This window comes from Bactrocera latifrons, unplaced genomic scaffold (genome assembly GCF_001853355.1).
Source record: "Bactrocera latifrons isolate USDA-ARS-PBARC rearing strain unplaced genomic scaffold, ASM185335v1 scaffold_60, whole genome shotgun sequence".
Lineage (NCBI taxonomy): Eukaryota > Metazoa > Arthropoda > Insecta > Diptera > Tephritidae > Bactrocera > Bactrocera latifrons.
Genome location: NW_017537268.1, coordinates 1,314,388 through 1,327,317, shown reverse-complemented (window position 1 = coordinate 1,327,317; position 12,930 = coordinate 1,314,388). Strand labels below are relative to the sequence as shown.

At 35.1% G+C, this 12,930-nt stretch overlaps 1 protein-coding gene across 13 annotated transcripts in view; it reads right to left on the bottom strand.

The window, feature by feature from the left end:
- Window positions 1-12,930, bottom strand: part of LOC108975034 (RNA-binding protein Nova-1) — an 88,549-nt gene that overhangs the window by 25,496 nt on the left and 50,123 nt on the right. For 3 of the 13 annotated variants that reach the window (XM_018943257.1, XM_018943256.1, XM_018943261.1), the window contains exon 1: window positions 11,951-12,153. The exons of 8 other annotated variants lie outside the window; for them this stretch is intronic. The gene's annotated coding sequence lies outside the window, so the exon portion shown is untranslated. Of the gene's footprint in view, window positions 1-11,950; window positions 12,154-12,930 lie in introns of those variants that run through there. 2 more of the 13 variants (XM_018943262.1, XM_018943263.1) reach the window with 2 other exon arrangements.

Here is a 12,930-nt window from a genome sequence, read left to right as displayed (position 1 = left end):
TTATTTTTATGACAATATCAACTTTTTCACTCAAGCTACATTATTAATATAATTTTTTATAAATTTCTTTTTTTGTCCAAACWTTATGCTGATAAAGGCAATTATCGAAACCAGGCACACATTTTTTCAAAATCTTTAATGCAAAATTTTTAATATTGAATTCRAAATTGCGCCAGTGTGTGCCCGCCTGTTTCATATCGTGTTAGTTAATGATAACTTGGCGTTTGCTTGTTTATACTACATAGTACATACATACATACATACATGTGTACTGTGAGGTTGTAGCTTTCGTTGCAATTATTATAATAACTATTTTTTCTTTTGCGATTTACTGTAGCATGAWTGTCACAGCTTATAAATAGCCGCTGTCCAGTATTTAAATAATATCATATTTACAGCTTGTGTGTATGTATGTTGCAATTAAAAGAAATTATTATTATTGCTTCAATTTGTTTCCACTCAGTACACGCTAATTAGAAATCGAATGCGAAGTGAGTTAGAAAAAAGCGCACACACATATACATACATKTGCACATAATTAAAACACGCGGCCAGCGGAAAATTAACAAATATTTCACGAAAATCCAAATATGTATGTACTTTGTGCGCATTTAGTTGAATGCATGATATTTTTTACAGAATGAATTTGTATGTCTTTCGTTGGCGCATTTTGGAGTTTTAAATAAAAAGAACCAAATATGTATTACACTTGTGTTTGTATGTATATGTATAATTAACTTTCAATAGCGCTTAATTATACAATAATTATATGAATGTGAGTAGCTGTATTTGTGTATGTATGTCATTATTATATATTTTCAATGTTAAATAAACGAGGATTTTTGCTGTTTGAATGTCAAATTGCTTCACTTCCGCACGGAAATYATTTCAGAGACACTTAAAGACGATAATGAAGCATTTGATGATGTCTGAGTGCAGGCGCTTTATGTCTTACAGCCGTTTTGAAAGTATAAACAAATTACAAAATCAGAATATTGATTTTCCACACAACACAATCAATAAAAAAAAACCAATAAAGCGCATCAAATACTAACTCCAAACCAATGAAATTTGTAAAAAAAAAAAAAAATAATAAAATTAGCGAATTTTTCCGCGCGCTCTTGTGACGGCCAGTAATCACTTTAAAGTCAAGGTCGCCTTACTTCAATGCCGCGCACACTCAAGTGACTGCGCTTGGTCGTAACTATATATGCGCAGGTAGTGTTGTTGTGTTGCTTATGCTCCAACTGCGCACATGAAATTGTCACTTGAGCTCCACTTCGCGCCACAACCACTTCAATTGTTGACTGACAAATGTTAAGCCACGCTGCGCCACGCCGACAAGCACCGCGCTCAGCTCACARCTTTGAAACGATTGAAATGAGCAGCGGGTCTCACCAAATCGAGTTGGTCGGCTTCGCTGGCGATAATGTGAAAAGCTCAAGTTGAGTAGCACGCGAAAGCGCGCGGAGCGGGCAGCGGAGAGTAGCAGTAAGTAAGGTTATTTCACACACAATGAAACTGAAACAGAAAGAGGGCTAAATAACACAGAACTTGCAAGCGCATACACACACTCACGCGGCCGCGTGCGCACCACAAAGAATGTTCGATAATTAAATTGGTATTTCGTTCGGCGCTGATACTCGCCTAAACAATTCGTGTAAATGCTCACATAAAGCGCGCACACGAACAAAATGTCAAATACGCCMCATATGGTATATACATATGTATATAATTACAAAAAGACGCCAACGCAAACGCTGCGCTACGCACTCGCTCTTGATTTTCCAAGCGCTGCGCTGGGCGCGCTCCGCCAGGTGCGCGTCGGTGTTACCTCACCAACCAGCAGCGCGCAGACAGCACCCAGCGAYTTGAGCCGCGCASCAATAATCTACCTGTCGGCGCCCAGCTGCCGTTCAACGGCAACAAAGCGGCGAAAAAAAAGGAAATAAAATTGAAGTAAAATCAAAACGAAGTGAGTGAAATATTTGGTAATAAAAGCACAGAATATGCGAAACATCCAACCAGTTAGTCGGACAACAACAATAAAAACAMMAACAAGAACACATATTGCGTTACAAGTAGCCGATCAAGCGAGTCACGATCAATGCAAAGCCATTCAAACGCGCTTGTCAGCCTGTCAGCCAGTTAGTCAGCCAGTCAATTAGTGTGCCAACGCGYCAGTCCGCTATATTTGCGCGCCAGCAATTCTATTTTTTGCTGATTCTCTGCTTTGCGTTTTACGTTTTTAATTTATCTAACCACCACGTAAACTTATTTGACAAGTACGAGTACACAGTCAGACACAATAGTGTTGAATAATAAATAAAGCGGGGGAAAAAAGTAAAAACAATGTACAGATATAACAACACAACAGTTAATTGAAATACCAAAATAGCAAAAAACGTAACGTGAAGATATATATGTATATATATACACAAATATGCGTCATTACGAATATGTATTGAGAATATTTATAAAATAATTGAAGTCCTCACGAAACATCGAAATGGAAATAAAGTTGGCACGTATGCACAGTGGGTCAAAGGTCGCTAAAATAACTTTTAGTAGAATTTTTTTTAGCTGTGCACCAAAATGTGGGCAACATTTTTCCAACCATTATTAGCATACAAAATTCCTTCAGGCACTAAAGTTTTTTCGACATATCTATCGATATGTATATCGACTTTCTGTTATAAGGCCCTWAATTAAGTAATGACTAGTTTAAAAAACAGCACTCTAAGTACTGTTTTCTGTATTCTCTATTGATCAACAAAAGCTTTTATATATATTCCATATTTACTTTTATAATAATATAATAAACATGGAAAAACTTGCAAGCAGAAGATCTACTAGCATGAGTTTACCATTTTCCCACACAAAATTACTTGAAAAATCGCTTTTTCAAACACTTACACACAGAGCACGCCATACACATTTCGTTGTTATTTTTCATTTTAGTTGTAATTTTTAATAGTTTCCTTAACATTAACACTATTGTCAATTTTTACTATAACTTCATTGAATAACTTTTTAACATCTCCATTATTGTCTCCAGATATGTTACAACAAAATCTCAAAACAAGTTCATCAGTACCTTCAGCACAGACACACAYCCGCTTGAAAGTGCCATTGACGCATTAAGTTGACGCTATCTTCCAATTCCTCGACCTGACAACTGGCGTAGCAAAAACTAGGAAAGATAAAGTTATGCGCATAGAAAACTCTTGGCAAACATCTGCGTCTGTGTGTGTGTGTGTATTTCTAAGGCAGTAAAGGCTTTGGTCAGTGTCAAGAGCGCGCTGTGTGAGATCAGCAGATCAGCAGATCAGCTACATGAATACATGCATATGGGTGTATATGTATGTTTGCCTGCTTTTATGCATGTTTTATGCTTGAAATTGATATTCAGCGATTAGGTAATTTATTAACAGCAACTAGAAATATTTGTGACACTATGAAATTCACTTCAGCGGACGAAAACAGCATCTTCGCCTTGAATATACATTAGATATGTTTAACATGAGCTCATTAATGACGACGCCACTGAATTGTGAATTTATGAKTTTTAGTTTTTGTTTAAGTTAATAAAACTCAAATTTGAATCACACGCTTACAGATCTTCGGCGCATTGTATGTGGGTGTACAGGTGACACGAAAGCATAAATCATAGCAGTTTACGACGCCAAAGCGGCAATTTCCACTAAGCAGCAGACAAAAACGAAAATGTAGTGGGAAAAATGTTACTCATACGCAGTGTGCACTGGCTGAGGGCGCGGCGTGTTGCATTGCTGCAGCGAGCGCTGAGTACGTAGTCCAAAAGCATCAAATATTTAGTGCGCTTGAGTGCGCATAACTGTTAATTACAGTACTCTACAGTTAATTATCTACTTAAAGTACAGTTAGCGCCCTTTGTTCCCAGTTTTTAGGTCGCAGCGAATTAGCGTGCAATGAAAGTGAAATAAACTGGTTTTTTGCTATGCGGAAAGTTAAAATTAAACTAAATGGCAGCTAATAGAGTTATTTCTTTGTTTATTTGCACAGTTTAGCCTAATATTCTAATTATTTAAGTTCATTTCACATTTTTATTTTTATTCTTTGCTTGTTATTAAATTTTATTTTTTTTTTCCTTAGCGCGTTTGTACATGTGTGGGTATGTAAATTGTTCAGCATTTATTATAACTTTTGATTTTTATGTRTATGGCGTTTTAAGAGCTAAAATGTCGGTCAATTTTCTTATTACAAAAATGTAGGCCCAAAACAACAGCACAGTTTTTAACATAAACAAAGTGGTCAATATTTCTATATTATTTCTATATACTATATAATATGTACGCTTGTGTACATAAACAATATCACACACATGTCCGTATGTATTAGCGCAACAGCAGTGTAATTACAAACTGAACGCAAATGAAACCTTGATAATTGCCTTGGTACACAATCAGGCAGCAACAAAAGAAACAAGTGAACTCAGCCCGCAGTCTGCGGCGTAAAAGTTGAAAAAAGACTTAAAATTTAAACAATTAGAAAACACATACACAGTGCATATGTATTTATACGGAAACGTTGCGCTGCGAGCGTGTGGTAGAGAAGCGCTGCCACGAAAATTAGCTGGCTATTTGATACGGTTGTAAAAATGTGCACTACGCTGTGCACTGTGGTGCGGAACGAAATAAAAAAAAAGATGAAAAACCAAAAAAAAAAAAAAATTACAAGAAAAAACGTGAATTTGCGTTTCAACAAGGCTATAAAAAGACAAATAAAAGCACTTTCGTACAAGAACTTTATACCGATTGCTCATTTTGTTCGATACGGTTTTTGGTGAATATATCTTATCAAATAAAAAGTTTGCCATACAAGAGCTTGAGTTTAATTGATCAATTCGCAGGCAGCTTTGCCGCATTGTGGTCCGATATCGACAGTTGCGACATATGAACAGCTCCTTGAACAAAAAAGTGTGTGTGAAAATTGTCAGGTCGATATCGCAAAAACCGAGAGACTAGGTGTCATGTCATGCTGATTATATATGCTTTTATATAATATATAGGGTCAAAAAACACTAAAAACTATTAAAAAATGTAAATAGTCAGTAAAAATAAATACCCAAAGGTTAAATATTTTTTTGAATTTTTCGATTTTTTTTTCTTTTTGGAGAATCAAAAAGGTATTATAAAAAATAAAAAAATTCGAATATTAATTATTTTAAAGATGTAAAGATTTAAAAATTAAGAAAAAAATAATAATAAMTATTAATAAAATAAACCACGCTTATAAAAATTGAATTGTTTTCAAAATGTTTTGCAATTTACAACTATATACCGCTTACAGCAAATCAGCGTACAACTGACACATAATTGCGTGATACAATCGGCTCCTCTTCATCGTGCGCTGATTTATAGCAATTCATAAATTTTTATGGCTGTGTGCATGTACATAAGTGTGTGTGTGTGCGTCTGAAAAAATTTATAATTGGGTGCAACTCTGCGCTTTTGCGCCTTTCATCTTGTGATTATGCAATCAACTAATCTAGCAACTAATCATGATGAACACAGACTTGCATTGCAAAAACAAAAACACGCACGCATGAACACATTCACACACACACGCCACTAAACCGAGACGCGTTCACATAAACGGCTATAAATAGTCGACAACAACAAAGTGAAGCGACGTAAAACTTAATTTTTGCATAAATAAATAAACACATTTGAAGAACAAAAAGAAAAGGCAAATATTAATAATAAATTCAAGCAAAGACGATAACGGCGTCACCACAAAAGCAGGTTAAGGCAGACGCACCGCGCCGACAGCTGGGCGAGTGGCGCACTGACTAACTGCACAAATGTCATGACGTTGACGTTGACGTTGAGGCTGACGCATGTGTCCGTCCAMGCAAAGAGACGCAAAATTTCGCCAAACACGCAACGGCGGTGCGAATATGTCTGCGGTTGACACACACATTAATTGGATTGAGTTGTGCGTTATTGGSGTGAAAGGTGTCGTGCATTTGTTGTTGTTGTTGTGAAATGGTCAGGCATTTGTAGCTATAGCAAGCGCAACAGAGCGTTTGCCAGAAATGTATCGGAAATTGTGCGCGAAATTATCTCACTCTTCAGTATCCACTGTAAACTAAATGAAAGTTGCATCCGTTTTTGGCAAAAACTTTGTTGCTTCGTGGAGTTAGTTTAGGTTAGCGTAAAATTGTACTGCAGTGTTGATTGCGAAATCATGCTGAGTTATGACATTTAAATTGTCAGAAGAAGGGGGTTTGGAAAAAGTCTCAGCTCTTACAGTATTACTAATCGCTAAGTAAAGTTTGACTTGATGGGTTGAACTGAAAAATAAAACTCACAATTGTTTCTCTYACTATAGCCTGAATATGGTTTGTCACCCAGAAAGAAATGTAGAAAASATMTAGSCTATATATCGTCAYCTAAAATGCMARATAAYGTAACATCACTTTTCATAAGTTTATAGGCGAAGGAACAGCGTTGTAACAGAAACCAATCATAGAGAAAACAATGTGAGGTTTGCTTATGAAATGGTTATACATATATACATTCATGTCAAAAAAAACTTAGTTTTGGTTATGAAATGGTTATATGTTGGTTATTATATCTGAAAGCAATTAAAAAATTTTTTTTACCATGCATTGTTTTGAATTTTAGGTGACGATATATATAACCGATTAACGTGCCGAATTAAGTCAATTAAAGTGAATAGCAATGTCTGTCTCTCAGTTTTTGAGATATTGGTGTGAAGTTTTGAACGTACTTTTTTTCTCCTTAAGAAGTAGAAGTTGAGTAGCTTCAACGGTATCGCCGATTTTGGATTACTGTCATGCAAACTGACCGATTACAATCAAGTGTTTATATGGAWAGATGATTTTAGAAATTATCTTCACGAAATATTGCATAGATTTTTGTCCAAGATGGACTAAAGTCATAAAAATATGGTTTTATACTCTTTTCTGCTATAAGAAATGGATCTTTAAAGGTTACTATAGCTTCAATACAGCCCAAGTTTAGCTTTTTTTAATCAAAAAATTAACTCACTGACAATTGCATTGGTTATCACTGAACCTAAACTCACGCAGTTTAATATTTCGACTTTTCATTTTGTAAATAAATCGTAAATATAAAGTATTTTTAGTGTCCATATGAATTCCTATAGTTTCTGGGCATAATAAAAATATTAAAACTAAATAAAAATATATAAAAAAGCATAATAGTAAAGAAAATCTTTTGAATTCAACACGAAAATGATCGCATCACAAAGTTTCGACTCAATAATTTGTATTCAACTTTCAAATTTAATTACTTATATTCCAGATTTTTTGTTTACTATTTTGTTGTCTTAGTTATGGTTCCATTTTCAAGGCGAAGTACTACCAATATTCCAAAATATACGAAAATGTGCAACTATTTCAAATGCTTATCCAAGAAAATATACCTTAACCTAGCACATTTTAGCGCTGTATGGTGTCAGTACATGCTACATACATATATACAAATGTATATTTTTATATGCATACACGAGTTATTTAAGTGCTGCAGTCGGTTTAGTTGACCCAATTTATTAGACCGAATAAATGAACTGAACGACCGAGTTTTCTTTTCATTTGTGACTTATATTTAAATTTATGTTTTTCATATTTATGACATACGTATATCTCATACACATGGCACTGTATGCGAAATTCATTCAAAGTCACACCTCTGACACTTCATTCGATATTATTTTCATATTTCTGCTTTGCTTCTTCCACTGACCCAAACAAATGCAAACTCATAATTCAAAGGCACTGTGCTGACGGATCACCTACACACCTACTAACATGCATATGTATACTTGGTGTGTATGCGTGAGTATGCTGCGGTATGCTGTGTGGCACCGCTGCGGCGCCGCTGACATTGAACTAAATTCATTTTGAAAAGCGCACAACAAATCATTTTAAATTATTTCTTATAGTGCAACAGTGGTAAAAGACAAATAAAATGTTAAAATAAATGAATGAATTGAATGGAAAATGAATGCAAGTGAAGAGAAAAYCGCAGAAATATAACGGTAGCTAAAATAGCATGGCTTGCTGCTATATTTGCAAGGAAGTATGCATATAAATATGGGAGTGTGTGTAAAGTATACATATATATTTCTGTCAACTTGCATGAAACTGCCCACACATTATCACACTTGCGATAGTAGCATATCAAATATACCGACACACTTGCGCATTTTAACGRTATGCGGCATTTGACCAATGACACTTGTTAATTATATGGCGTTAGTCGTTTAACAGATCCTTTTGTTTGYATAGCTCTAATAAAATATTGAATAAAAAAAAAWTTAATTACAGATTTCCTGCCAAATCAGGCTGCAAAATTAAATGTTAGGAATAAAATTATAGAATTCGTTAAACAACTCAAATAGTGGCGAAAAGTAGTCAGATATAAACACACACGTATATTCGTGTGAAATAAAAATATTTATAGTTAGCGTATCGTCATAAAGCACAGTGCCCGTGGCTTGACAACAATAACCGAATAACCGAATAAATAATCAAACATGTGAGCAGTGAATTAGTGCGCTCTGATTAGCATCTTCTACCACACAAGCGAGCTCATGTACAACCAAACAAATGTTTATAAATTTTTGACTATGGCGCTTATCTACGTACCAAATGCAACTCTGTGTATATACATAATGCTTATAAGCCAATAGCGATAAATACTTTTATGTTCAAACGTTTTATGAGTAGTGAAAAAAAAATTGAAAAATCATTAATTTGACCATCGCWCGTACCGTTATTATGGTATAACGGCATTACGATACTAATAGCGCTTCAGCAAAACTTGGTCTTCTTATCTATACAATTTTTGTAATTTTTTTAAATCGATTTTCTGTGCTAATTATTTGCTCACAAAGTATTTCCGTCTTGAAGATAACTTTTTTGCAAACGTAACTCATTTTAGTCCCCATATTGATGAGTTTTGCGTGCTCACTTATCGTTTTCCATTGAAGTTGTGGCAAATTTTCAAGTATTTTGACATACATAAGCATTATTTGTGCCTTTGATTAGCACTGGCGCATGTATGTGTGTGAGTCAATGCACAGTTATATACTTACATATATAGGGGTACTCTTACGAACAATGTGTTCCGTATATATATTTGTATATAGTATATGTACATATATATATTATATATGTGTGTATATTTGCGTTTGTTTGTCCATAGTATCATTTTAGAATGATTTGAAAAAACATTTAGAGCAAGTATTTTCATACTTTTCGTCTAATATTTAAATTTCAGTGAGACAGTTATTCAAATAAGTCATATTTCGATGCGCATTATATTAAAAGTTCAAAGTTTTGAAAGCATTTCAAGTCTCTTGATCGATATTAGGTGTTCGTAAGGCCAGCAAAGCCAAAAATTTCAATAGTTTTTAGGCTCAAAGGTCTTAGGAAGTGCAGCTGCATATGCATAAAGTGCAGTAATATAGTACAACATCCAGAGTTGCTAACAAYGCTTTAAAAAATTAATCATGAAATTGTTTAATAAAATTAAGTTTGAACCAGAGTTCACAAAAGGCATTCAAACTTACATTAACATCACTTCCACAATCAAATAGTCCTAGTTTCAACAATTTTTAATTGTGATTTAAAAAAAATGGAATATTTCACAAAATTGGAATTAAACTTTGAAAAACAAATTTATAGTCCAAAATGCTTGGGATTAAAATTTTAAAAAATTGGAAACCAAAATTTGAATTTTTTTTTATAAAATGTAAAAAAAACTGTGAGCGCTTAAACCTTTTAGGGATGAGAAAARATATTTTAGAATATCTTAGAGCTCCAGAAATGCTAAGAATTATTGAAAAATACAAAACAAGCTCTCAAAACTCCTAAAACTCCAAGAGTTAATGTGTAATTAAAATAACATTTAAGGAAAAATATCATTTTTCACACTAAAGCTAAAAAATATTTCATAACAAAGCAAATTCAATTACATTTCTTGTGTTTTATTCAGCTGATGAGGGCACTCAACAAATGCCCGAAAGCTAAACCTACACACAAGGCCAATTGGAAATTAACAGAACTTAGACAAATACACACACACACAACATCAACAACCAGCACTTTATTTTTGCATTTTTATGCCAGAAAAATATTATGCATAATATTATATAAGCCACAACGCACTGCGCCCCCCGCTAGCACATACAGGCAATTAGCGCTTGAGATTGTATAATTATAGCCCAGCCATGCAAGCACATACCAATACACACACACATGTTCACAGTAAAGTATATAGTGATTGCAGCCCTTAAGTCAGAAGCGAACTATCAACATCTAACCTTGACACCTGCAGCCAACAAAGCGCTCATCATTAGTGCACGAGCGTGCAGCGCTCAAAAGCATACTACACATTTCCCTACAAATCTATGCAATTAGACAGGTTGCAAACAAGTGTGCTTGGGCACATATCAGCAGAACGCTATGGGGCATTCGACAAAGGAAAATCCATAAATATTTAACAGCATGAAATATGTGCACGTCTCTGTGTGTGCTGCTGTAGCTAGTGAGGCGGCGAGGGTGCCGAAAGAGGCACTACAAGAATGTGCACAAAAGAAAAAAATCAAGGCGCTTGTTCGACCAGCATGTAAATGGCGCTTATGTGTTAATAACTCAAATTTATATGCCAAATAACAAATAACAAATTAAAGAAAATTTATATATTTTTTGAGAATAATTTGAAATCGAATTACATATATAGCAACTTAGCAACGCTCGCCACTATATGTGCTATAGAAGTGGCGATTGCATGAATTATTCATGCGGTGGACACACAAGCCACACGAAATTAGCGCATATAAATGCGAAACAAACAAGGGAAGCAAACAAGAGAAAATAGAAAAACAAGGAAAACTCACGTGCTTTGTGCCCACTGTGCAACAGCTTTCAAGGTTAAATCGCATGCGATATTTGAGCACTAAAAAGCACGAATTATTTTAAAATAGTTGGACGAAGGCGACACGAAACTATGCAGAGAACGGCGAGCAGTCAGCCTTTAAGGGCGGCAAGTGGGAGATGTACCCTCAGATGTGTCCACACTTATACGTATATATATATACATGTACACTTGTATATAGTGTGTGCAATTTTAGCGTTGGCTGCCAAAAGTTTCGCCATGAGACAAGTGCTAAACCTAGATAGCTAGGAATACGAAAATGGGCACGAAAATAAAACGAGTGCAGAAATGTGATTTTCAGAAGCAGCAGATAAAAGTGAAAACGAAAGCGAAACGTCGACAGCAGCGCACGAATGAAAAGCTTAAAAAGCAGCGCGACATAGGAACCATAAAAACCAGTGGGGTGGGCAGCGGCAAATTGAAGAAAAGTCTCGCTGAATAAAATCGAAGAAAATAAAATTTGTAGCAATTTTGACAAGCACATTTTGCCGTTTATGCCGAAATCAAAGCAAACTTTTAAGACTTTCTGCCAAAATGACGAGCGAAGAGCAAAAAGCAGGAGAGTTTAAAAGCTGATTTTGCTTTTACTAAATTGAGTAAGTAAAATTAGTGCAATTTCAGGTTATTTCTTTTATTATTTTTTATGTTTCAGTTAGCCTTCATAACATTTGATATTTAATATTTTATTGAATTTAAATTCAGTTGTGTTATTATTAACTGGAATATTATTTTTAAGATTTGGTTTCATCACATTTAGTGCAAACATCTGCAGTCGTTAATACAAGCTAATTAAAGTTACTGAAATTCACACTAAACCAGCTAAAATTCAAAATTGCTATTATGCTCTCAGCAAATCCATTGTCACTTTATTTAAATTACTCATACTATAAGCGATTTCATTTAGTATGACACAACTCAGCACTTTTATGAAATTTCAAAATACACTTGAATCTATTTTTTCCAACACTTTGGCATACATTTCGTTTCTTCTCGAGTTGTTGTGGTGTTTTTTCTGTTTTACTGTTTGATGATAACGTGAACCGGATGCGGACGCAAAACGCAAGCGACGGCAACAGTGACGGATACGACGACGAAAAAGACGACGACAACGATTATGAACAACAAGCGATGTGAAACGTTGGAATCGCACTAAAAACGCCGAACTGCCGAAAAGGCCAAAAGAGTTGGAGAGTCAGTCAGCCAGCCACACAGCTACACGCACACATACCTCCTTAAACGTATGAGTAGACATGCACACACACATATATATGTTTATATACATACAATTGTACATAGTGATGTAGCTGACTAGCTAACTAGCCAGCGAAGCAGCCAGCTAAGCATGCAAGCAATCAGTCAGCGAGCCAGGTCGGCTGGCCAGCGCCGATTGCCGATGAAGCCACAATCAACACTCGTACAATGCACACACATACATATATTTACGTTCATGTGTGTGTGATTTGTTGTTGTGTGCGCCAATATATGCAAATTGTTGTCATTGTGTACACTTTGTAGAGTTGCTGCTACACGCTACTGCTGCGCCGTCGCCGCGCTGCTGCTGCTGCGAAGTGGATGCCTGACGGCAGAACTAACAAAGCAACAACAAATTAATAAGTGCAAGCAGTAATAGAATTTTAATTTGAAAATATTTTGTTACACATGTGCGCACGTAATGTTTTTGTGGCCAAACAAAAACAAATGCGTGACTGCCTGGAGAACAACAATATATATAGTACATATGAATAGAGTAAGGGACGGTGTAAAAGCGCCACGTTGAAGAATTCTGAGAGAATGTTGAATATAGTTTGCAAAAACGGGAGATAAACAGTGGGAAACAGGTAGAAAAGGTAATAAAAACAATCGTCATTAAAATAGAAGTTATGGTGGTGGCAGAGCGGTGATAAAAATAAATATTCAAACGAAAGCAAAAATTAAAATTAGTAAGAAAATTAAAATC